This window comes from Globicephala melas, chromosome 15 (genome assembly GCF_963455315.2).
Source record: "Globicephala melas chromosome 15, mGloMel1.2, whole genome shotgun sequence".
NCBI lineage: Eukaryota > Metazoa > Chordata > Mammalia > Artiodactyla > Delphinidae > Globicephala > Globicephala melas.
Genome location: NC_083328.1, coordinates 26,281,540 through 26,309,075, shown reverse-complemented (window position 1 = coordinate 26,309,075; position 27,536 = coordinate 26,281,540). Strand labels below are relative to the sequence as shown.

Here is a 27,536-nt window from a genome sequence, read left to right as displayed (position 1 = left end):
AGCTGTCTCCTTCTTGGGGCATCTCTGACCACCCTGTTGGAAACGGTGTCCTCTTGCCAAGCACTCACACCCCTTTCCCTGCCTTTCTGTTTTCCTCTACAGCATTTATCACTACTTGACAGCACATATTTTACTTATTTACTTATTTGTATATTCCATGATGGCAAAGATTTCTATATGGGTTGTTATATTTTAATTTTTAATACTGCTTTTCCACCTGTACCTAGAACAGAACTTGGCAAAAGGCAGATATTTAGTGAACAGTAGTTGAATGTAGAATGAATGAATGGTTGGATGGATGAAAGGAGGGGTGATGGAACAGGTACAGGAGGCACGAGGAAACAGTGTCATCACAGGAGGTTGTTCCAGAATTCAGGTTCTAAGATGGGTCTAGGATGTGATTGTTCTTGTGGGAGGTTGGAGAGAATGGGAAGGTTCCTGTTGTTGAGGAAATTGAATTACTGGGACAGTGGATAATTAGAGGGAATTCCAGCTCCTCTAGCATGATGGCAGAGATTACATAGAAAGAAAAAATACAAATCAGGCCCAGTCAGCAAGGAATTTAGGAGTGTCTGGGTGGTCAGTAGATGACCCTAACAAAAACTGGGGAGGAGATGGTTTTAAAAAAAAAAAGAATACCCACAAAGATACTGAGTAACAGTTGTGAGTTATTATTGCCTCCTCTTACATCAAGCTTGATTTTTTTCCCCAAATTCTCCCAGGTGTATCTAGTCAAATGTGAGTGCCTTTGGTTTAGTAAATCTCTTGAATTTTTTTTAGGATAAAAAGTATTACACAGATAGAACGAAAATGTACTAACACTAGTTTTTAAAACTCTGGTACTCTGGCCTGGAGTAATGAGTCTCTCAATAAAAATAGCTACTATTGATGGCTGGTTCCTTCGGGTCTTTGGGGTAGAATACAAGCAGTTGCTTTTCAAACTGTCATAGGTTCAAAATATAACATGACTTACACTGATGTATTTGTGGTTGGAACCTTTAACGTTGCCAAAGCCTTCTCAGTTGACATCTGAATATCTCAATTATGTTTCTGGTAAATTTATTATTTTAAAATACCGTGCCAGACCATAGTGCTTTACAGAGTTGGCAGCATATTGCTGATGACCTAATTTATTATTCAAACTCACTGTAAGTGTTCTAAATGTTCCAATATACAACTATTCAATTTATCTGTTGGAAGTGCATTTTAGGTGTATTTTATTACATAGAAGGGTTGTTTTCCTTTAGTCTAAATAAGCATAAAATAAATGTTTAAGTATTTTAAACCCCACTTCCCACATTTATTCTATCTTTAAGTGCAAAGTACCTTCCAGAACATCAGAAAATGTAGTCCAATTTCCAGTAGGATTTCTTCAGGGTAATAGCTTCTTTCGAGCCTACACTCGAGGCTGCAGTCTCTGAGTTCAGGCATTATTGTCTTCTATTCCCTGGTTTTCTCCAATTTTCTGGTTTGCTTCAGTTCAATTTCTTACTCTCTTTAGATCCCTTTAGATAATTTTTAATTATCCTTTAGGTCTTAGCTTCAATATCACTTGCTCAGAGAGGTCTTTCTAGATTCTTTTTTTCCTACTACATTTGGTCCCTCTGCTGTATATTGTCATTATGCTTTCCCATCATAACTTTTTACACCTGATTGTAATTGTATGCTTCATGTCCGTGTGCCCCTGTAGAATCCATAACCTCTGAGGGGTCTCATGAACGCTGTATCCCCAGCATCTAGAACAAACAGTGCCGGGCACACAGAAACCTCTTCACAGACGTGTGTTGAATGAAGGAATGAATGAACGAGAGTGAGTGCCTCCTTGCCCCTGCAGCCGTGGCCTCTGACCACTTGACACAGCTGTTCGTATTTGCAGTACTCAGCCCAAGTACAAAACAGCCAGGTCTCCTTTATCAAGCAAGCGTCAGGCAAGTTACTGATGTGTTTGCGGCTGTGCTAACGGCGATTAGGAAGGCGACCTCAAGTCTCTTTTAACTTCCAACTGGCTTTACTTGGAATTATTCTACTAAAAGGGAGATCTGGTTCTTGCTACTGATAATACCTACTCTTCCTTCTGTGCAGCAATCCCAGGAGGAGGAATTGTGAAGTAAATAAGTTTTTGTGAAATAATTTTTTTAAGTTCTTTCCCCAAATCCCACTACTGTGACTCTGCTAGGATCACGTGCCAAATTATGTGTATGTATATATGTGGTATCTGGAAGTTTCATACTGTTTTTAGAAAAATACTTTGAACAAATAATAATTCAGTAACCTACTTTGCCTAATTTCATGTAGTTTGACAAAAGTTTATTCAGCACCTTGTATAGAGGTCCACAATCCCGTATCTTAAACCCTTGGGTCCAGCTGCATTTTGGAATACAGACTTCTTTGAATTTTAAAAAGTGAATATGCTACCCAGTGAGGTCTGGGGCAGCATCCTGCAGTCAAACATTAATCCTCTGCCTTGAAACATTCACATTAAATAGGATAAATGTACTATAAATAGCTTCAAGTCAGTTCAGGTTCTGGTGTTGCTGCCACATAATTCTGGGTAGGTTGGGCCACAGATGAATTGCAGAAAACTTAGCTTTGGAATTTGAGGGCTCTGGAATGGCTAGTTCGAGGACTGTGATAGGTGCACATCACAGCCTGTGTGTGAGCATCCCTAGTGCCTCCCTCCGCCCTCAGAACCACCATGCGGTCAAAGCCACGCCTCTGTCACCTGAACCACAGGAGCCCCTCCTACTCGGTTCCCTAGCAGTTCATTCTCTGGGGCGGTTGTCCTAAAGCAAGTTTTGTCCATATCCCTCCTCTGTAAATCCTTTCAGTGGCTTCTTATTGCCCTAAAGATAACGTCTGCATTTCTTAACCCGTCACGCAAGCTCAGTATGATCTGGGCCCGTTTATCTCCTCAGCCCTTCCATAGCCACTCCCCATGTTCCCATCAAATGAACATTTTTCTTCTATTCCATGGTCCCTTGCCTACTGGCTGTACCTTCTGTCTGGAAGCTGCTTTATCCTGCTTCTGTCCTTTCATCCCATACTTAACTCTGTTTTTCAGGTTTTGAATTAGATGTCACTTTCAAGGAAATCTTTCTTACCCCTGGTTCTATACTAGATACCTCCTCACCTTCGTACTTGTACTCCTTGTACACCTTGTACACAAGGTGTACACTTGTACTTGTACTCCTTGTACTTGTACTCCTTGTACACCTTGTACACAAGGTGTACACTTGTACACCTTGTACTCCTGTTGCATTGTGATGTAATAATGCTGCTAATTCTCTGGAGCAGGTTTCTCAACCTCAACACTATTGACATTTTGTAAAAATACACCTGTCTAACCTCGGCACTATTGACTTTTTTTTTTTTTTTTAACACCTGGTGTTTAATATTCTCCTAGGCCTCTGACACTCGACCTGCTTGGCCTCTGGCCATCGTTCTCTGACATTTGCCCTGCTTTAGCAGTCAACTTATAGACGTGGTTCTAAGTAACCTGCACCAGGTCTCTCTACCTGGGCATTACTGACATTTGGGCCAGATAATTCTTTGTTGTGGAGGGGCTGTCCTCAAGCCTCATATAGGCTGTTTAGCAGCATCCCTGGACTCTACCCCCTGGATTCCAGTAGCACCCTCTCCCTTCCGCCCCACGTGACCACCAGAAATGTCTTCAGGCATTGTTAAATGTCCTCCGGGGGACACAGTCACCCCCAGTCGATCCACTGGTCTAGAAGGAAAGCTCTTTGAGGCAGAGGCTATGCTTGTGTGGACCTTCATAAACCTAGCTTGGCACACGTAGGTCCACTTAAATGTATTGAATTGAGTAACTAGGGGATGAAGGTACTGGGCAGGGAAGGGGATGGGTGGCTGGAAGGTTGAAGAGAAAGGTTAGCTCTTTCAGGACAGGAGGATGAGAGAATATATGGCAGGTGCTTTCTGAGGAACTGAGCTACCACACAGTGGGCTCAGACTCTGTTCTGCCTCTTTGGACGACTGCTTCTTTTGCCTTTTGGGCCATCCCCCAAGGACTTCTTTCTTGCGTTAGAGCTATAGGCACAGAATCTCCTGATTGCTCAGAGGCTTCTTAGAACCAACCAAGAAGCATTTGTTAAAGCACCATGAAAGTAGGGGGCACAGCTATGGGTCAGAAGCAACCCCCGCCATCATTGCTTCAGGCTAGTAGGAAAGACACTAGTGGGTCTGGAGGCCCTTCCACCCCTCCCTTCCTGGCATACTGCTATTTCTCCTATATCCAGTGTAAATTACATTAGGCCTTTCTATTATGTGGTCCCGTGGCGCCTATTCTTTTCCTTCATAGTATTACTCGCAGTTTTTAATTATACATCAATAGTTTTTTTCTATGTTTAATGTTTCTATTCTTCGAGACTATAAACTCTATGGAGGAAGGAACAGCGTAGGTTTTGTTCATTTATCCTTCCGTAGCTCCTGGCATGGTATCTGGTGCATTGTAGGCATTCAGTACATAATTTTTGTAAAAATGAGAATGCATGTGATGGACCCTCCAAGAACCCATATTCCAGTGCAGGAGACAGTGCATACTACAATACCAAGTCTGTACCAAAGGAGCAACAAAGTACGGTGTTGGTTTGGGGAGTAAGAAGGGAGAGAATAAATTGGACTAGAAGTATCTGGGTTGACCTTATGGGAAGAAAATTAGAAAATATGGAAAACTAAGAAGGAAAGAAGAAAAGTTATCCATAGCCAGGGGCTCAATATCAGAAGACAACCATTTTGATAAATTTCAGCCTCTGCTGCTTTTTCTCTTTCTTTAAAATACAAGTTACTTCATGCTTTTGAAATATTTCATGAATACAGAACAGTGTAGAGAATAATATAATCTTTAAACAACTTAGTCAAATTTCAACATTTTGCTACCTTTGCTTTACATTAAAAGCTTAAGACGATATAAAATAAAATATTGCACGTGTATCGCATTTGATGCTTCCTGTGTACCCTCCCAGCTGACATTTCCCCATCTTCCTTATGCAGAGAACCATCATCCTGAAATGGGTGTGTGTCATTCCCATGCTTGGCTTTCTACTTAACATTACATGCATATGTGTTAATAAACAGTGTATGTAGTTTGTGGATCTTGTGTATATATTTCCGCAACTTGAGTTTTCATTTAACATTATGTATGAGCTATATCTGTGTAGAAGTGTGTAGCAGTAATTCTTCCTTTTTGCTCTGTGGTATTCCAGGATTGTACTATAGTTTATTCCTTCTCTGTCAGTGGAAGTTTTGGTTATTTTCATGCTTTGCTATTAAACAGTGTTACTGTGAACATGTCTTCTTGAGCATGTTTAAGACCTTCTCTAGGGTTTGTACCTAGAGGTAGCATTGCTGGTGCATAGGGCATGTGCATCCTTGACTTCACTAGATGTTGCCAGATAATTCCCCAGTGTAGTTGTACAAATTTCAGCCCCTAACAGCACTGTCTGAGAGTTCCTGTTGCTCTGTATCCTCGCCAAGCCTTGGCATTGCCAGACTTTGACATTTTTGCTAATTTGAAATAGTGCATTTCCTTGATTTCTGGTGTGTTTGAGCATCATTTCTTACGTTTATTTGGCTGTTTCAGTTGCCTCTTTTGTGACTTGTATGTTTCTTTTTTTCTCTTTTGTGACTTGTGTTTTTTTTATTGGTTTGATTTTTTCCGCCTTGTATATCTTTAGTACTTTATATATTCTGGCTATTTATCTTAGTTGATACTTTGCATTTCAAATATGTTCTCCCAGTGGCTTATCTTTCCACTTTCTTTATGGTGTGCTTTGTTGGGTACAAGTTTTACATTTTAATCAAGTCATACTTATTCGTCTGTTCATGTATGGTTGGTACTTTTTATACCATGTTTAATAAATTCCTCTGTACTCTGAGTACTTTGGGGTCGTAAAGAGATCCTACCGTATTTTCTTCCAAAAGAAGAGTTCTGCTCTTCAGCATAAGTCTAATCCACATGGAATTTATTTGTGTGTGGGTATGAGATAGGGAACAATTTTCCATGTGAATATAAACTAGTTGCACGGGCCAGCGTCTCTGATTGCAGAGTCCGTCTTCTCCCCCACTGGTTTGTTACGCCACTTTGTCTTCTGTATCCAGATTGTTTGTTTGTATCCAGATCGCTCACTATGCATGGGCTCTGCTCCACTGGTCCTTAGTATAGCCATGTGTCACTTCTACACTGTCTTAATTACTGTGGCTTTATATCTTTATATATTATGCATGACCCTGTGGTAAGAACCTTGAATAGATGGTTATGATTGGAATTTAAGGTCTGGTGATAGGCTAGTGGGTGGTTGCGTTAGGAAAGTAGGTGGATGGTGATCTGTGGAGGGTTTTGAGGAGAACTTTCAGGGCACAGATTAGATCTGCCGTGGGACCCAGTGGGTTACTGGACACTGACGGGGATCCCAGCAGGGACTGGGGCTGCAATCTTCTAGCAGCAGTCTGGTTTTTCAGAGGGCACTCAGGGTCTCAAAATGGTATTACCTGTGCATTCCCCACAAACTTGTCTATGTGCCTTATGTTTTTTTCTGGAGACCTTTCTATTAACTTTTCTTTAAAAATGTTACCTGCTTAAAACCTCACCAGATGCTTCAAACTTCTATCACATGAGAAAGCCCTGAGGAACTGGTTATTATGAACATTCACCACTTTGATGTTACAGCCTTCAGTTGAAAACTGATTCTTAGCATTGTCATTCTCTTTTTCAGTTAAAGTGGCACTTTTTTTTTTTTTAAGCTTCAGGCTGGTTTTCTTTTTTCTTCTCTACTTTGTACTGAATTGAATCAGAAAAAAAAAAGAATACTATTTTTAAGTGCTATTATTCTTTTGAAGAAAACCTTCAATTTAAAATGTTTGTCTAAACTGCAGAGGGTTTTCTGTCAACTGTGCTTGCTTCTACTAAGAATGAGTAACATAACCTTTTTTAGATTTTAGAGAACGAGAGCAATGTCACGATGTTCCAAATATATGTCGTTGTCTTCCTTCTTTTGGTGGCATCTGAACTCTTGTTAAGTAGAACTGAATTAGTAAGAATCAAATAACTTGGAGAAAATGGGCAGAATAAAGGTCATTAAGCCCTTATGAAACCTCTGGTGCTTCTGTGGTGTTTGAAAAATAACTATTAAAAGAGGTACAGAATGAGAAAAAAAACCCAAAACATGTTTTTTTCCCAAAGTGGAAATATCTTTATTTTCTTCGCAGACTAGAAAAGTACAACACACTCACTATTAAAAAATTTACACAATACCAAAGCGTATAGAACAGCACTACCCAGTAGAACTTTGTGCAGTGATGGGGACGTTCTGTCCTGTGCTGCCAGGACAGTAGCCCTGAATCACATGTGGCTGCTGAGCACCTGAAATGTGACTGGTGTGACTGCAGAACTGAATTTTTAGTTTTATTGAATTTTAACGATTTTAAATTTAAATAGACACATGTGGCTAGTGGCCACTGTATGGGACACTCAGAGCAATAGCCATTTAGAGTGTATACTTCCATGTCTGTCCCTGTGCATCACTTGGTCTCTCTTTGCCTCCTGCCCATTTCTTCTCCTTCTTTGTCTCCTGCCCCATCTCTTCTCCTCTCACCTTCTCTGTTTCTTTGGCATTCAGCCCGCCTTACACACACTCTCCCTGCCTGCCCTTGGCTGCAGCCTACATGCCACTCTCCTTACCTGCCCCATTCTTTCTCTTGACTGCTCTGTGTGTGTGTTATCTGCACACATAATCCATTCTGTTCAGTAGCCACGTTTTTCTACTTAATTTTATATATATATATATATATATATCATAGACATTTTCCCTTTTCAGTTTGTATAGCTCTATGTGGTTTTTATTTTGTTATAGCATAATTTCAGTGAAATGAATGTACCAATATTTATTTAACCTACTGATGGTCAATAGATTATTTTCAGTTTTTCTCTATAAATATTTAAAAAATAACTACACTTTTCCCTGTTTTTTCTCCCCCCCCACCGTGTGTTCTTTGAGTACTTTGCTGGTGTGCATGGGCTTGAGTTGTTCAAAACTGAGAAATCTGCCTTTTGTTTTGTATTTTGGTACTTACTGGAATCCCCTTAGCAGTTCAGATAAAGACCTCTCTAGAATCACTTACCTGCAGCCTCCAGGACCATTTAAGGTTGACAGTCTTTAACCATGCAGTGTGCTAAGGAGAAAGAGACTATATGTCGTGCTAACAGGGGTGTCTGCTCACTGCTGTCTACCTCAGATAAGTTGGCGAGGGCAGCTGCCTCTACCTGGGGGCAGGTGTATGTAACAGCCGTACCTGTTACCCTCTGCCCAGCCCTTCCAGAAAGGCCATCTTTGCTTCATGGTCAGAATTCCACTGGGGATAAATACTTGGGGTTCCGGGTCTCTCTTGGATTCGAAAGGAAATCTTAATTCCTACCCAAGGTTTAATGGAAATCCTGGCCTGGCAAAGAAAGAATGGTTATGTCAGCCAACAGGGGCAGCTTGGAGGGGGAACCTCAGAGGAGTTGAGGGCAGCAGTAGGGGTGGGTGAGGGTAAGCAGACTCCCTCTCTGGCTAACACCTCAGTTCTCTCCAGATGGCAGGTTTTTTGTTGTTGTTGTTGTTTTGATTTTTTACCATATCTCCCACAATTTTCTGAAAATACTCTGTTGCCGCTCATCTGATAAAAACTCTTAAAGTCTTTTTCTTCTTAAAATAATTTGATTAATGAAATTCCATATAATAGTTGCTTTTCTTATTTGGCAAATGGGTTTTCATGCACTAAATCTGTTTTAGAAGGTTTGTAATATGCTGAGGTCATTTCCAAGTGATGATTAAAGATTTTTAATCTTTATCTGAAAAATATTTTTCTTAAGGACAGTGATATATTTATAGGAAATAATTAAAATAATGCTGCTTGAAAAACAAAGGGCTTGCGGAACACAGAAACCCAAGCTCCTTCCCCTGCATTGGTTTAGTCATTTCCAGTACAGAAATTGTAGCCCTAAACAATTACTTTCAAGGACTAAATTCTAAATCCTGAACTTTTCTGGCTACTTTAGGAAACAGCTAAAGAGATAACAGTGTTATAAGGAATAAAAGTACATAGACAGCTTTTATTTTACTGATGGTACTTAAAAGAAAACGACGACTCTGGCAAATTCTTGTAATCACCAAGATTAGTTTGGGTACCTAGTTTTGTTTCATTTTTTCTTTCAGAAAAAAATTGGTGTATATATATACAGCCATGTTATATTGCCAAGTATCTAGAAATCCAAAACCTGGTAAATCTCAAATATTAGAGAAAACAATACAAAATATGAATATTGATTTCAACCTCTGTTACTTTTAGAGCTAGCCTGTATTATGCCTGTGTTAGGGAAATTTAAAAACCCTATTATCATTTATTCATCAGAATGTTTGTGTGTGTATGTGCGTCAGAAGAGTTGGTAGGAATAAACTTTTTATTTGGAAGTTTGAAGTATAATTAGGAAGTCAAGAGAAGCTAGAAATGAGATTTAGCATGAAGTTCTTACGAAATTCAGATAATAATTGCAATATTTCTTACGTTATTTCACATAGTAGGGAACCAGGAATGTGGTAGACAAAATAATAGTACCAATTTCTAATATTTATTGACTACTTACTATGTGCTCAAAGCTCTGCTCTGCACCTCAACTCCATTCAGTTCTCCCTTGAATCCTGTGAAAGAAGTACCGTTGCCACCCCCATTTTAAACTAAAGATCCTGTGGCTTTGGAAGTTTAAGTGGTTTGCCCACCAGCTAGAAAATTTCGGAGCTGGAATTTGAACCCAGGCAGCCCAGCAAACAGAAGAAAGCTTTCACCACCACAGGTCTTGTGTGACAAGGTCTCTCATGAAATACGAGCTGAATGCTGTGATGGTTAGATGAATGCATCAGCCAGGAAGCAACCATAACTAAAAATGAAGGCAATGAGCAATTATTGAATGCCTGCTCAGTGCCAAGCACGATTCCAAGCACTTGACATATATTGCCTCGCTTAATTTGCACCCCGCAAGGGAGATATCGTTTACACCCATTTTACAAAGAAGTTTAGGGAAGTTAAATAACTCGCCCACAGTTAAGCTTCATTGCAACTCATGAAGTCGGGATCGTGCGTGGTAATGGATTAACATTAATTTAAGAAAGATTTTTATTAGTTTATTGCAAGGACTTCCCTAGTTCTCTTCAATTCAATATTTTAATCACTGACTAAGAAGAATATACAAAAGGCAAACAAATTTCGGTTGACACAGCGATGAGAGGATGTATATATTGGAGGATGGAACAATATTCACAAAATTCTTTGTTTTGATTTGTTTCCTTTTTACATTCACATGTTCAAAGATAATAATAAAACAATACTAAAAACCACTCTCACCTCTGGCAGCAGCCACCGCATTGCGCACCCCATTCACACTCACTCACATAGTTGAAAACGGCTCTACTGCTTTCTTGTGTCTTCATTCAGAGTTTCTTTTTAGCAAAAATGAATGTGTTTATATTCTTTTTCTCTTTTTCTAATTCACTGTTTCACTTACCAATAAATCAGATATCTTTCCACATCTCTATTACCCGGAGAGCTTCTCATTCTTTCTTACAACTGTGTCGTATTATATTGTATGGATGTACAGTAATTTATTTAACCCGTTTCCTGTTGCTCTTGACTGGAGTTGTTTCTGATTGGTTGCTATTAAAAATGATGCTGCAATGAATAATCTTATACAGCATCACTAAATTTATTTTTAATATACACATATGTCAATGTTTCTGACGTATAGTTCTGATTTTTGACAAATATATAGGGTCGTGTAACCACACCCACAGTCAAGATACAGAACAGTTCCATCCCCCTGAAACTCCCTTGTCTTCCTCTTTGGTATCAGCCCCACTCCTGGCAGCCAGGGATCCATTCTCTGTACCGGTAGCTTTGGCTTTCTTGCAGCGTCCCTGTACTGAAGCCCTCTGAGGGTGGCCTCTTTGACTTAGCATAACACATCTGAGATTCTGCCTGAATTGTTGCAGTTGTCAGTGGCTCATCCCTGTTATTGCTCGGTGGTGTTCTGTGATACACATGCACCACAGTGTTTTATTCCATTCAAACTGAAGGATGTTTGGGTTGTTTCCAGTTTTTGGCAATTATCAATAAAGCTCCTATAAGCATTCACACACACATTACAATACTTTTTGAAAGCAGCCTTATTGAGGCATCATTTACATACCATAGGATTCACTCGTGTAAAAGTGTAAACTTTAATGGTTTTTGGTAAATTTACAGAGTTGGGCAACCATCACTACAATCTGATTTTACATTTCATCACACCAAAAAGAAATCTTTGACCATTTACAGTTAATCCCTATTCCCATCTCCAACCCTAGAAAACCACTAATCTGTTTTCTGCCTCTACAGATTTGTTTTTTCTGGAAATTTCATATAAATGGAATCATACAACATGCGTTCTTTGACATCTGGCTTCTTCCACTTAGCATAATGTTTTTTGGTTTTTTTATATCAGTATTTCTTTCCTTTTTTTTGGTGGCCGAATAATATTCCATTGGGATATACCACATTTTGTTAATCCATTCACTAATTAATGGACATTTAAGTTGTTTATAGTTTTGAGCTATTATGCATAATGCTGCTATAAACGTTTGTTTACAAATCTTTGTGTGGATTTTATGTTTTCATTTCTCTTGGTTAGATAATGAGGAGTGGAATTGCTGGATCATGGTAAAATTACCTTTTTTTTTTTTGCGGTACGCGGGCCTCTCACTGTTGTGGCCTCTCCCGTTGCGGAGCAGAGGCTCTGGACGCGCAGGCTCAGCGGCCATGGCTCACGGGCGCAGCCGCTCCGCGGCATGTGGGATCTTCCCGGACCGGGGCACGAACCCGTGTCCCCTGCATCGGCAGGCGGACTCCCAACCACTGCGCCACCAGGGAAGCCCCCATGGTAAAATTATATTTAACACTTTAAGGAAATACCAAATGAAATGGTTTTCCAAAGTAGCTGTATCATTTTACATTCTCACCAGCACTGTGTGAAGGTTCCTGTTTCTCCATCCACGTCCTTGCCAACATTTTTTATTGTCTGTCTTTTTTACTGTAGCCATTCTAGTGTCAAGTGGTATCTCATTGTGGTTTTAATTGCATTTTCCCTAGTGACTGATGATACTGATCATCTTTTCATGTGTTTATCAGGCATTTGTATATGTTTCGTGAAATGCTTATTCAAATATTTTGCCCATTTTTAAATTGGAATTTTTTTGTCTTTTATTTTGAATGTTAAATCCTTTATATTCTGGATGCAGTCAGCTCCTTACCAAATAGATGTGATTTGCAAAATGCCACAGAATATTTTTTTTAAATGATTCAGTAGTTTTTTTATTGAATAAATGTTTCTCCGTTTGGTATATGCCTTTCATCAATTTCTGGAGTTTTGAAAAGGTTGTTTTTGGCAATTTTGTCTTGTTTTATCATTGCCGTTAGAGACAGGATTTGCTGAGCGCTTTTTTCTGCCATTCTAGAAGTCCCACCTACAGTTTCATTTTGAACATGTAAATTCCCAGACGATAAATTGCTAGGTGAAAGAGTTACTGCATTTGTAATTTTAATAGATGTTGACAAATTTTTATCCGTAAAGCTTGTACCATTTTATATTCCTCTAATTTATGAGGTGAGGCCCAGTCTTGCCAATCTGTGTTCTTAAACTTTCAGAATTTTACCAATCTAAATGAAATCGGTTTCTCGTGGTAATTTTAACATTTCTTTCTTTGTGAGGAGGGTTGGGCATCTTGTCATATTTTAAAAGAACATTCCTTTTCTCTGAGCTTTATTCATATTCTTTGCTCATTTAAAAATCTCGATTATCGATCTTTTCCTTTTCTGTTTGTAGGAGCTTATTTCTGTGTATTGTAAGTTGCAAATACAGACTTCCTGGTAAGTCACTTTTCATCTTGTTTATGGTTTTCTTGGCATGTAAAGTTTATATGAATATACATATAAATACATATGCATATATAATTTATCTGTCTTTTTTTATGGCTTTAGGAGTTGGAGTGATGGAAAGGTTTTCCCAACTCCAAGGCTATGGAGGACTTCCCATATTTTCTTCTATAACCTTTTTCGTCTCATATTTTAACCTTTAAATCTCTGATTCATGAGCCATTTATCCTGCTGAACTGTGTTAGGTTTGGTTCTAACTTTTTTTCCCCCAAAAGATAACTTTTTCAGTTATCCCAGTACCTTTCTTCAAAAAGTCCGTGTTTTTAACTCTAATTTGCAATTCCAACTTCATTATATAATAAATTTCTATGCATATATGTATCTAACTTTTAGACATTCTCTTCTGTATCATTTGTCTTCCTGTCTCTCACTTTGTATACTAATATCATACTGTTTTAATCATTGAGGTATTATAATATATTTTAATATATGCTAGATCTAGTAGCACTCCTCTTTTTCATTGGTTTTCCAGACAACTTCTGCTTGTTTTGTTTTGTTTTTTTCTTTTCCATAAGGGCTTTAGAATTAACTTGTCTAGGTTCCCCACCCCACTTCCAAAGGAAAAATAATCTTTTTTGTATTTTTATTTCAATCATTTAAATTTTATAAGTTGAATTAGGCAGAACAGACATCTTTGTGATGCTGAGTCTTCCTATCCAATAATATAATACACTCTAGTTCTTCAGGTCTTCTCTGGAGTTCTTCAGTCATGTTTTAACATTTTCCTTATAAAGATTTTCTACATTCCCAGTTACATTTATTTCTAGATATTTTATCTTTTTGTTGCTATCATCAATGGGGTTTTTTCTTCCACTACATCTTCTATAAACGGTTATTTGTGTAAAAGATCATAAGTGAGTGAAGCAATGGGCTGTATATAGTAAGAGCTACTTTAATAGAGATCAATGTGAGGCCCTGACCTTGGATCAAAACAGACAAAAAATCAGTTCAACAGGAAGAGGATGAGGAGCATTGTGATTGGAGAAAACATTACAACAGCAGCTACTCGTGTGCTTACGTTTAACCTTTGTCATAATCCCATGAGTTGGGTACTATGACTCCAATTTATAAATGAAGAATTAAGCTTTATTGAGGTTATACACTTTACTGAAGGTCATATAGCTTCTTAGTGATAGTGCTGAATTTTGTCTCCGTCTTTGTCTAATTCCAAAACCTTAACTCTTAACTGATATCCTGTACTATGCCATTTCCTGTGGAAAAGGATTTTATTCAAAGTTTATACATAGGAACTCACACCAAATTAATAAAAGCCTTGCTAGTGAGTGGCACAGTCTTCCTACATTTCTCAACAGCTCATGTATACCGTCATTGGAGGACTGGATATAGTTCTGGGTCTCATAATTAAGAAAATGTAGATAAACTGTCTCTTAACTAATCCAGGCTAGTATGACCAGAACTGTGAAAAGTGAAACCATGATTTAAAATAAAATTGTCAAGTGATTTAATAAGCTCACAGAAGACTGAGAATCAACTATGATTTTCTTTAGTATTTCCAGTGTTGAAAAATTAATTGGACTTAGTCTTCATGATCCCAGGTGTAGACTCTGGGATTAAGGAGTACATGTTGCCTAGAGTCAATATTCCAGTTACTATTGTTGTGTAGCACATCACCCCAAAACTTAGTGGCTGAAACCCACAACAATTACTTATTATCTTCTATGACCTCTGTGGATCAGGGATTTGAGGAGGGTTCAGCTGGGCAGTTCTGGCTTGGTTTCTGTTTTGGTTGCAGTCAGACAGTGGCTGAAACTGCAACAGCAAGGGAAGGTGCTGAAGTAGCTGGTGATTGTCTGGGCATCTCTGTCTGTCTCTTCACTTCAGCTTAGTCATGGGCTAGTTTTGGTTTTCTCACTGTATAGCAGCCTCAGGGCAGTCAGATGGCTTATGTGGCATCTCAGCGGCTCCAAAGATGAATATTCCAAGAGACCTAGGCAGACCTATTATGACCTAATCTTGTAAGTCATGTAACATCCCTTACCCTGTAGCACAGACTAGCACAAATTCAAGCAGAGGCAGCTTAGTCCCCACCTTTTGATGAGAAGAATGCCGAAGTCACATTGTAAGAAGAATATGTAGGGTTGAAGATAGTGTCATGTCTTCTTTTTGAAACTACAACCTACTGCAGTTGATGGTTTCCTTTCAGTGTGAGGAAGGGCATTGTGGTAGAGTTCTCTGAGATGAAAAGGACTGCCTGTGGAGGAATGAGACATTTTCATCATTGGGTATGTTCAGAAGGCGGCGACGTGTGCACAGGGTATGGTGGTTCTGATATCTGAAGCGATTTTCGTCCTCTTATACTCTGGTGTTGTAGAAATGCTTCTGGGAACGTTTAAGCTTAACTAGTTTGAACATAATAAGTGCTTTTTGAAATTTATGAATACCACACATTGTAAGGATAATGTGGATACTGTGCATTAAGATGTGTATTGTATCACTTTGTGAAAAGTTTGGAAATTTAAGAATATCTTTTCCAAAAAACTGAAATCAATAACCTAACTTGCCACCTTAACAAAACTAGAAGAGAAGAACAAACTAGACCCAAGGCAAGCAGAAGGAAGGAAATAATAAAGATTAGAGCAGAACTAAATAATAAAAAAAAAACAGAGAAAATCAGTGAAGCCAAAAGTAGGTTTTTGTTTTTGTTTTTTTGCGGTACGCGGGCCTCTCACTGTTGTGGGCTCTCCCGTTGCGGAGCACAGGCTCCGGACGCGCAGGCCCAGCGGCCATGGCCCACGGGCCCAGCTGCTCCACAGCATGTGGGATTCTCCTGGACCGGGGCACAAACCCGTGTCCCCTGCATCGGCAGGCGGACCCCCAACCACTGCGCCATCAGGGAAGCCCCAAAAGTAGGTTTTTTGAATAGATTAAAAAAAGGGGACAAAGCTTTAGTTAGACTAAGAAAAAAAGAGAAAAGATTCAAATTACCAAAATCAGGAATGAAAGTGGGGACATTACTACTGATGTTATAGAAATAAAAAGAATTATAAGGGGATACTATGAACAGTTGCATGTCAACAAATTAGACAACCCAGATGAAATGGACCAATTTCTAGAAAGATGCAAACTACCAAAACTGACTCAAGAAGAATCAGAAAATCTGAAATAGACCTATAGCAAAGAAATTGAATGAGTAATCATACAACTTCCCAAAAAGAAAAGCCCAGAACCAGATGGCTCCACCAATTTAAAGAAGAATTAACTCCAATTCTTTGTAAACTCCTCCAAAAAATAGAAGACAAGAAAACATTCAACTCATTCTTTGAGACTAGTATTACATTGATACCAAAACCAGTTAAAGACAGCACATGAAAAGAAAATTAGACTATATGCCTTCTAAATATAATGTAAAAATCTTCAACAAAACACTAACAACCCAAATCCAGCAGCTTATAAAAAGGATTATATACCATGGCCAAGTGGGATTTATCACAAGAATGCAAAATTGATTTAACACCTAAAAATCAATTAATGTAATACACTATATAGCAGAATAAAGAGGCGGGAAACCCACAATTATCTCAATGAATACAGAAAAAGCATTTGACAAAATCCAACACCCTTTTGTGATAAAAACACCCAAAATATTAGGAATAAAAGAGAACTTTCCCAGCCTGATAAAGGGCATCTGTGAAACACCTACAGCTAGCATCGTACTAATGGTGAAAGACTGAAAGCTTTCCCACTTGGATTAGAAACAAGAAAGGATATCCACTCTTGCCACTTCTATTCAACATTGTACAGAGTGTCTAGCCAGGGAAATAATGCAAGAAAAGAAATAAAAGTCATCCAGATTAGAAAGGAAGTAAAACTATTTGAATGAAATGTCTAGAATAGGCAAATACATAGAGACAATAAAGTAGGTGAGTGGTAGCAAGGGCTGGGGGTGGGTAGTCACTTCCTGGCTGGCAAGTGACTACTAATGGGGGTGGGATTTCTTTTAGATATGATGAAATGTTCTGGAATTAGATAGTGATGGTTGCATACCTTGTGACTGTACTAAAAATCACTGAATTCTACACATTAAAATGGTGAATTTTATGTTATGTGAATTATATCTCAATTAACAACAACAACAAAACACTTATCCACAACTGTTGTTTCACAGCTGATTGAAATTGCTGTTTTGTCATGTATGCCAAAGTGCGTTTAATGGAGAGAAGAATTCACAAGTATTTTGAAAGGACTGTGATACACTGAGAATAGATTATTTCGTATTTAACTAACGGCATTAGAAACTTAAGTATAATTGTACTATCTGCTAGAGTACTGTTATAAAACTCTGAATATTAACATTTATTTGGTATGTACTCTGAACTGTTGTCTCAGAGTACAATATTAACGCATTTTGCATGAAGTTAAGACAGTAATGAAATAATATCTATGAAGTAATTTGTATTAACAGACTCCAGAAAACTTAAAAAGATCAGGTTTCCAATTTGAAGTGCCCTTGGCATCAACATCAATTTTAAAATGTTTCGGGGTGGAACCTGTCTTATCCATCCTAAACTTGGTTGGCTTGAGGGATGACCAGCCTTCTCCAACCCCTTTGTCCCAGGACACACTGAATGGGCGTGATGAGGAGGTGACACTGAAGTGTGGTGATGCATTTCTGCTCTCACTAACTAACCAAAAGTCAGCTGTGTTTATTCCTAAATATGTTTATGCCAGTAATGGTAGTAATCATAATTATGCAGTTTAAATATTATGTAAACTGATGAACTATGAATGCAAAAATGTTAAGTGTCTGGGACCACAAAGCCATGTTACTTAATACTATTGAATTGGGTGTGGGCGAGAAACTAAATAAATTGGGTTCAGAATTGTAAAAATATAGACACATGCTGTGCTCAAAATCCTTTAAATTTTTGTTCTACTTTAAAGGAATGGAAACTAGGAGTCATAGATAGTGGTGGTTTGTGCCAGAGAGCTGACACATCTGCAAAGAGATGGCCTTGACCCTGTGTTGGAATACTGGCAAACACATGGACATTTCTGCATTCTAACTTAAAAGAAAATGTCTTAAGATTTATGTGTATCAGTTGTAATGACTCCTCTATTAACTGAGTTTTTCAGTTTACCAACTTAACTATCTGGCATGGTTGCCTCAGACAAGAGGGTTTCTCTTGGGATTAATTAGGAACAAAAGAACTAGATTATAAGTTAGGGGGACTCGTACAGAGGAGGACTCATAGTCCCAGCTCTGCTACTTAACTAGTCAAGATAGCTTGGACAAGTAAATTAAACTTCATCTTTCTTCATGTATTTTACAATACTTTGTTTAAATTTAAATTCAAATTTACTGATTTCTAATACCAAGAAGTGTAAAGAGCTAGAAAACAGCAAGAAGAGACTGCCCTTCTTTTAATGGCCCTTTCTCTTCCCCTTTCTTTCTCTGTTTTTCTCTTTCCTTCTTCCCTTCCTCCTCTTCCCTTCTACCTCCTCTCCCTGCCTTAGAGAACTTAGAAATAGGAGTACAGTATATTTTTTATCTGTTAAGTAAACATTTGTTTAATCTGTTTATAAATATTTACTTCCTAGCATTTAGATCAAAGGCTAATTTATGGTTCAACAAAACTAGTTTTTTAACCCAGTATTTGATAAATATGGAAATCATCTCAGCTTAAAATTAATCCTCCAATCAGTGCTTATTCTCTGAGAATCACTCATTTTGAATAAACTTGGAAAAATGCAGTTGTTCAAGCTAAAAAGACTTGGGTTTTGGGTGTTTTACTTGGGGAACAAATAAAATTTTCTAGTTCTTTGTGTCTTTTTAGATAGTAATTTAAAAGCCACATGTGTTTTAAACTTTTGCTAATTCAAATTTTTATTTATAGATGGATTACAATGAATATTTCAGAAACATTCTTTACGTAAATGTTAGTTACAATACTTCAGAATGTCTCACTGTGGAGAGTGTTAGGTATGCATTTTGCTCCATGTTACGTTCGTTTGAAACATGTCTGCAGTAAGCAAGTTAAAAAAAAATAAACCATCACATTGGCATGTTTAGAGCTATAACAGCCACTTCAAGCACAGAAGAGCAGTTATATAACTTCTTCTATGTAGTGTATTGTCCGTGTTCTGTATATTTATAGTACATTTCGGCTATGTATTTAATGGCTACACGTAAAAATCCAACCGCTACAAATAAAAACCCTGCTTCTAAGTTGTTTATTTGAAACCTGATTTGATAACCTGATGTCAAAAACGTGTCCTGTTTATGTGCAGTACATCTACAATTTTAGATTTCATCTTCTTCCAATCTGGAGTTTAATTCCAGCTGCACCTTGAGTGTTTGCTCGAGGAGAGTGTTTTCTTCATCTTACTGTCGTAACTGCCTGATGGACAGGGTCTTTACACGGAGGTGTGACTGAGCTGGCCGTGGGCCCCCAGTGCGTGTGTGAAGAGTCGCGCCCACGGAGCCTTCCACAGCTGCCTCTCCCCTCTGCACCACTTCCTCCTACCCCAGTAACATCTGTCCCTCCCAGTCATTTGCTCCAACTCATTTGAGCTTTGGCACATAAATGTATTATTTTAGAAGGACTACGGGCTCTGAAGTTGGAATCCTGGCTTTTGCGCTAATCTCTCACTTTTGTTTAATCTTTCCAAGCCTTGGTTTTCTCACCTGTAGAATGAGAGTAATACCTGCCCACAGGGAGGTCATTAGGGCAAAGGTAAGGAAAGCATAGAGTAAAAAACTTAGTGCCAAACTGAGTACATAGAAATGTAGTAAATGTTCTTCCCTTTTCTTCTTTTCATTTGTCATTTCCATTTTTTTGAATTAGGAAACCAGATTCCTGAGAGGTTAAGTGATTTGCTTCAAACCAAATAGCTGTCGCGTCAGTCACAGCCTTTCTCAGAGCTCCCTCTGAAGGGCCTGTAGTCTCTCACAGTGAACACTCATCTTCCCCACTACTCATCCCTGCCTGCCAGCTTTTCCAGCTGCCCAGGTCAGCCACCTTCAATTCTTTATTCTCCTTTACCTTTCAACTGAGCCAGTCATTAAGCCTTGAAATGTTGTCTCTGAATTATTTTTTGAATTTATTCCCCTTTCTGCATTTCCACTATCTTAACTTAGTCGGTCAGCTTTTCAGCATGAGTGAGATTCTTAAAAATGTTGGCCAAAAAGTTCGTTCGGTTTCTTTTTCTGTTAAGCTGGCTCTAGTAGCGCTTAGTTGTCTTTAACTTCATTTGAAACAATTTTGTTAGATTGTATGTGACGGCTGTCATATCAGCGTGCATTTAAAAAAAAGTTATCGGGCTTTCCTGGTGGCGCAGTGGTTGAGAGTCCGCCTGCCGATGCAGGGGACACGGGTTCGTGCCCCGGTCCGGGAAGATCCCACATGCCGCGGAGCGGCTGGGCCCGTGAGCCATGGCCGCTGAGCCTGCGCGTCCGGAGCCTGTGCTCCCCAACGGGAGAGGCCACAACAGTGAGAGGCCCGCATAACGCAAAAAAAAAAAAAAAAAAAAAAAAAAAACTTATCAAAATTGGTTTTTGTGTAGCCATTTTAATATTGAAGATGGAAGAAAAACAACGGTTTCGGCATGTTATGCTTTATTATTTCAGGAAGGGTAAAAACGTAGCTGAAACGCAAAAAAAAAGATTTGTGCAGTGTATGGAGAAGGTACTGTGACTGATGGAACGTGTCAAAAGTGGTTTGTGAAGTTTTGTACTGGAGATTTCTTGCTGGACAATGCTCCACGGTCGAAGTTGATAGCGATCAAATTGAGTCATTGAGAACGATCAATGTTATACCACGTGGGAGATAGCCGACATACTCAAAATACCCAAATCAAGCGTTGAAAATCATTTGCACCAGCTTGGTTACGTGAATCGCTTTGATGTTTGGGTTCTACATAAGTTAAGCAAAAAAAACCTTTACTGTATTTCGGCATGCAATTCTCTGCTGAAAGGTAACGAAAACGTTCCATTTTTAAAACAAATTGAGACGGGTGATGAAAAGTGGATACTGTACAACAATTTGGAACGGAAGAGATCGTGGGGCAAGCGAAATGAACCACCACCAACCACACCAAAGGCTGGTCTTCGTCCAAAGAAGGTGATGTTGTGTATGTACAGTGGGGTTGGAAGGGAGCCCTCTATTATGAGCTCCTTCCGGAAAACCAAACGATTAATTCCAACAAGTACTGCTCCCACTTAGACCAACTGAAAGCAGCACTCGACAAAAAGCGCCTGGAATTAGTCAACAGAAAACGCATAATCTTCCATCAGGATAATGTGAGACCGCATGTTTCTTTGATGACCAGGCAAGAACTGTTACAGCTTGGCTGGGAAGTTCTGATTCATCCGCCATATTCACCAGACACTGTACCTTCGGACTTCCATTTATTTCGGTCTTTACAAAATTCTCTTAATGGAAAAAATTGCAATTCCCTGGAAGACTGTAAAAGGCACCTGGAACAGTTCTTTGCTCAAAAAGATAAAAAGTTTTGGGAAGATGGATTTACGAAGTTGCCTGAAAAATGGCCGAAGGTAGTGGAACAGAACAGTGAATACGTTGTTCAATAAAGTTCTTGGTGAAAGTGAAAAATGTGTCTTTTATTTTTACTTAAAAACCAAAGGAACTTTTTAGCCAACCCAATAACAGCTTGGACTAATCAGTAACCATATTTTATTTATTAACTTTTTTATTGAGGTATAGTTGGTTTACAATATTAGTTTCAGGTGTACAACATAGTGATTCAAAATATTTATAGATTGTACTCCATTTATAGTTATTATAAAATATTGGCTATATTCCCTATGCTGTACAATATATCCTTCTAATTTATTTTATACAGAGTAGTTTGTACCTTTTAATCCCCTACCCCTATCTTGTCCCTCCCCCTCTTCCTTCTCCCCGCTTGTAACCTGTATCTGTGAGTCTATTTCAGTTTTGTTGTATTCACTTGTTTTATTTTTTAGATTCCACATATAAGTGATAACATACAGCATTTGTGTTTCTCTGTCTGACTTATTTCACTAAACATAATACCCTCCAGGTCCATCCATGTTATTGGAAATGGCATTATTTCATTCTTTTTTGTGGCTGAGTAGTATTCCATTGTGTATATATACCGCATCTTTATCCATTTGTCTGTTGATGGACCCTTAGGTTGCTTCCGTACCGTGGCTATTGTAAATAGTGCCGCTATGAACATTGGGGTGCATGTATCTTTTCAAATAAGTGTTTTTGTTTTCTTCAGATATATACCCAGGAGTGGGATTGCTGGATCATATGGTAGCTCTGTTTTTAGTTTTTTGAGGAACCTCCATACTGTTTTCCATAGTGGCTGCACCAATTTACACTCCCACCAACAGTGTAGGAGGGTTCCCTTTTCTCCACATCCTTGCCAACATTGGTTATTCAACATGAGATTTTTATCGGTAACATACCTCTGCCAGAATGATCTTTCTAAAATACAAATCTGATCATATCACTGTTTCTTAACACTTCTTCACAACTGTGCTTTAACTCACTGCACCAGCCTTGTCTTCTGCTTCTCCATGTTATGCTCTTTCTACACTGGCCCCATCAGACGTTTTGCTATTGGATGATAGCTGTTCATGCCACTGTACTTTGACTAATAAGAAAAACTTCTGTGTCTGCAAAGTCCTTTTCATCCTGGGAGACTTTCCTAACTTACCCAAATACAATTAGACATTTAATTCTTTTGGTTTCCACAGCACTTTGTACCTACTTATATTGTGGTGTTTTCACACTTGCTATAATAATTTGGTTCTGACCTCTCTTCTCACTCATTGGGCAAATGATTTGTCCTCTCTATAAAATAAGGGGGTTCCACTAGGTCAATGATTCTCAGCACTGGCTACACATTAGAATCATTCTTTTCAAGTAACTGTATCAAAATCTATGGAGAGACTCTCCTTTACCCTTACCCATTAGGAATTTTTTTTTTAAGTTCTTCAAATGATTATCATATTGTGAGGAGGGTTGAGAAGCACCTACTAGGCATAGATTCTAAGATACCTTTCAGCTAAAATGTTCTGTTATTCTATGAACTTCCATAGTCTTTGAACATATAAGTGCATTCAAGTAATCAAAACAGGAATTAAATTAGAAAAAATAGGGGAACAAAAATACTTTTCATAATAATAATAGTTAATGAAAACAGTATGTAGTAAAATAATATTTGTGTATAAACATGTGCTTTTAGAACTCTGATTTTCTGGTTCCATCCTAATTGTTACGAGTGAATATGGACAAATTGGATGAAGTGTTCCTTTTTGTGATTGTTTTTTTCCCCCAGTTATAAAACTGGGAGGAGAATGTTACTTATACAAAAATGTAAACAGACTTGATCCTGAATTCTTGATACCATTAAGAAATTTTATTTAGAACACAGTACAGAAACAGCTGTATAATATTTAGAAAATATCTTTGCATATACAGTTGACAGGAGTTTTGTTCTTATATTCATAAATAAATTTTGAGCTCTAACATTATATGTTTAACAAATTGCCACCAGGAGCTTTGAAGGGAGAATTGATAGCATAAAATAATCAATTAAGGTTGATATCACTAATTTACCCAACCCAATGACAAAAAATTCTGTTTCTCAAAAGTGCGTTTGATATAAAATTTTCAGTTTGTTTAATCATGGGACTTAATAGTAAATACTCTTCTAATGCAGAAATTACTTTTTGTGTGTGGTCAGCTTTGTCTTTGAACTTCTTGATCCAAGTTTTATCTTGTTTGAATGCAAATAAATTTTTGCGGGCTGTTAGCCAGGTGTTTCCCTAATATTTGTAATTCAGGGGCGCTTTAAGGGCAGGGACAACAGTTTTGCTGTTGCTAAAACATTTTTTGTTGAGTGTATTTGGATATTCTGCCTGTCTGCATTTGGCTGAGTATATATTAAACTTCTTAAGTTTGATATTGATATTCTTTGAACTCCTTTATTTTTTAGCATTTCTTTTATATAGCAATGATTATATACTACTTTACTTATTAATGTTTCACACGAATTAGTCATTACGAGCCGTAAGGTACAGTGGAAAGAGATTTGGCTTTGGACTTCACTTGGTTCAAAACAAACGTTAGCACTGATTTGGGAACTACCTTAGCCCAGCATCTTTTTAAACATAAGATCAGGGGCTTCCCTGGTGATGCAGTGGTTGAGAGTCCGCCTGCCGATGCAGGGGACACGGGTTCGTGCCCCAGTCCGGGAAGATCCCATATGCTGCAGAGCGGCTGGGCACGTGAGCCATGGCCGCTGAGCCTGCGCGTCCGGAGACTGTGCTCCGCAACGGGAGAGCCCACAGCAGTGAGAGGCCCGCGTACCGCAAAAAAAAATAATATATAAGATCATTATATATATATAAGTCAGTTACATATAAGTCAGTTATTTTGACTCCACTGAGAAAAAAAGATACGAGTGAATCAATAGATGGACAAATGAAAGTGTGATGCCTCTTGTTTTTTCCTGTGTTATTTTCTCTGTCTGGTGTAGTATCTGACAATGAAGTGATTTGTTTTTTGAGAGCAGAAGCCATATCCCAGGTTGATCTTATACTAGTGTTGTACTGTGCTTTGACCTAGCATTGGATAAATGTTGGATTAGTTTCATTTTGGAATGAAGTTATATTATTGGGACGTGTCACATATTAACTCCATAGTCATTCATTCTGTCAGTTCTAGACAAATTAATATTTTATCACAGTTTGTATTATTAAAGCTGAATGACTGCTTTACTTTCATAACTAGATTATGACCCAATGAAAGAATTCATTCTAATGCCATTTCTTTAACATCTCAATTAGAGACTGTTGGACAGAAAGTGTTTCTTTATGTTTGATGTTGAATTTCAATTTCAAAACAAAATTATCAAGCATTTAAGTAGATATTAGATGACAGCTTGCAAATTTGGTAGTAGAATTTCAGAATAGAAAGAGTGTATGTACTCCGTTAAAAATGTTCATGAGGGCTTCCCTGGTGGCGCAGTGGTTGAGAGTCCGCCTGCCGATGCAGGGGACACGGGTTCGTGCCCCGGTCCGGGAAGATCCCACATGCCGCGGAGCGGGTAGGCCCGTGAGCCATGGCCGCTGAGCCTGCGCGTCCGGAGCCTGTGCTCCCCAACGGGAGAGGCCACAACAGTGAGAGGCCTGCATACCGCAAAAAAAAAAAAAAAAAAAAATGTTCATGAATATTAAGTTAAAAATTTTGAACACTTTTTCTTTTGCTACATTTTGTAAAGATTTTCTTAGCTTATAATGTTCTTAATTTGGAGGGATGTGTGGGAGTTTGAGGTGAGCATAATGTCAAGGAATAATAGGTTGAAAAAAATTCTTCGATATGAAGTGCAGATAATAGTGCATGAAAATATTTTTAAATTGTATGCCTAAAGGATCTTCCAAATCATTAGCACTAATGTTCACAGTTTGTACATCTTGCCATTAAAATGGCATTATGGTATTGTATCTTAGAATTAATTTGTTATTAACAGATTTTATTTTATATGAATAAATAATTTGAAATGAAAATTCATAATTTTGAAAAATCTAGGAGTCATATTTTAATATTTCATAGCAAAATAAGTCATTTTACATGCAAATTCACCTACCTAACACATCCTTTGAGGTCTACTTTGATTGATGTTAATGTAGTCATTCCAGCCTTGCTGGGCATCTTGTTGTGTGACCTGTCTTTTTCTATCTCTTTACGTCTTCATATTTAAAGCATGTCACTTATAGACATACATTTTTAGACTTTGAAAAATCCATTCTGTCAATCTTTCTTTTAATCATAATGTTTAGTCCATTTACATTTAATATCATTATTGATAAGGTTGGATTTAGGTCTACTATTTTACTATTTGCTTTTGTTTGTCCCATCTCTTTTTTGTTTCTCTATTCCTTCTTTTTAAGTTGAATGAGTATTTTTAGAATTCCTTTTTAATACCCCTATTGGCTTTTTAGCTAAAACTATGTCTTTTTTTAAATGATTGTTCTAGGAATTACAACGTACAACCTTAATTTCTCAGTCTACTTCAAGTTAAAATGGTACAACTTCCTTATAATGTATAGAAGTATTTATAAGAATGTAGTAATACGGTTACCCCTCCCCCATCCTTTATGCTATAATTGTCATATATATTACATCTACATACATTATAAACCCCATAACACGGTGCTATAATTTTTACTTGGAATGGTAATGTTAAAGAAATCAAGAGGAAGAACTAGTCTTTGGTATTTATCTATATGTTTACCATTTCTGATGCTTTTTATTACTGAGACCCAAGTAATATGTGGCATTACTTTCCTTCAGCCTGAAGAAATTCTTTTAGCATTTCTTCTAGTGTGTGTCTGCTGGTGACAATTTTGCCTTCATTATTAAAGGGTATTTTTGTTGGATATGGAATTCTGGATGGGCAGTTGTGGAGATTCTGGAAGTTTCCCTCTTAGAGTATTATTTTATTTTAGCAGGCAGTTAACTTTGCTGAACTCACCTTTGCAAACTCTGTCTTTCCAATGGTGAGCAGCAGCTGAGATCTCAGTTCTGTTATTTTTGCTTTAGTAAAAGGAGTTGGGAACCTGTCCTGCATGTGCATAGTTTAGGGGTCAGCCAGAGACTTGGGCAGAGTTTATACACAGAATTTAGAGTCTCCTCCTTTGTGGTTCTTTCTGGGAACTATATAAAGAGTCAATAAATAGATCCACGTATACATGGTCAGCTGGCTTGCAACAGAGGTGCAAAGACAAATTAGTGGAGAAAAGATAACGTTTTCCACAAATGGTGCTGGAACAATCAGTTTTTTTATGCAAAAAACAGAAAACTTTGATTCATATCTCGCAGCAGATACAAAAATTAACTCAAAGTGGATCATAGACTTAAATGTAAAATATTAAACTATAAAATATCTAAAAAAAACCCATAGGAGATCATCTCTGTAACCTTGGGTTAATCAAAGATTTCTTAGCTACAACACTAAAAGCATGATCCATAAAAGAAAAAAATTGATAAATTGGACTTCCTCAAATTAAAAACATCTGCTCTTTACAAAACACTATTAAGAGCACAAAAAGGTAAGCCATAGACCGGGCGAAAGTCCAGGCGTACCTCAAAGATAATTGCAGGTTTGGTTCCAGACCACTGCAGTAAAGCAAATTTCACAATTAAGTGAGTCACACAAATTTTGGGGTTTCCCAGGGCAATAAAAGTACACCATACTGTAGTCCATTACGTGTGCAATAGCATTATGCCTAAAAAACAATTTATGTATCTTAATTAAAAATACTGCTAAAAATTGCTAACCATCATCTGAGTCTTCAGTGAGTTGTAATCTTTTTGCTGGTGGAGGGTCTTGCCTCAGTGTTCATGGCTGCTGACTGATCAGGATGGGGTGGCTGTGGCAATTTCTTAAAATAAGACAACAATGAGGTTTGCTGCATCAAATTACTCTTCCTTTCATGAACAATTTCTCTGTAGCACACATTGCTGTTTGATAACATTTTACTCAGGAAAACTTTCAAA

At 38.0% G+C, this 27,536-nt stretch overlaps 1 protein-coding gene across 10 annotated transcripts in view; it reads left to right on the top strand.

The window, feature by feature from the left end:
* MRTFB (myocardin related transcription factor B) overlaps positions 1 to 27,536 on the top strand; it is a 283,651-nt gene that overhangs the window by 121,832 nt on the left and 134,283 nt on the right. Inside the window, exon 4 of one of the 10 annotated variants that reach the window (XM_060284212.2) lies at positions 12,908 to 12,951. The exons of the other annotated variants lie outside the window; for them this stretch is intronic. The gene's annotated coding sequence lies outside the window, so the exon portion shown is untranslated. The remainder of the gene's footprint in view (positions 1 to 12,907; positions 12,952 to 27,536) is intronic. 10 annotated transcript variants of the gene reach the window in all.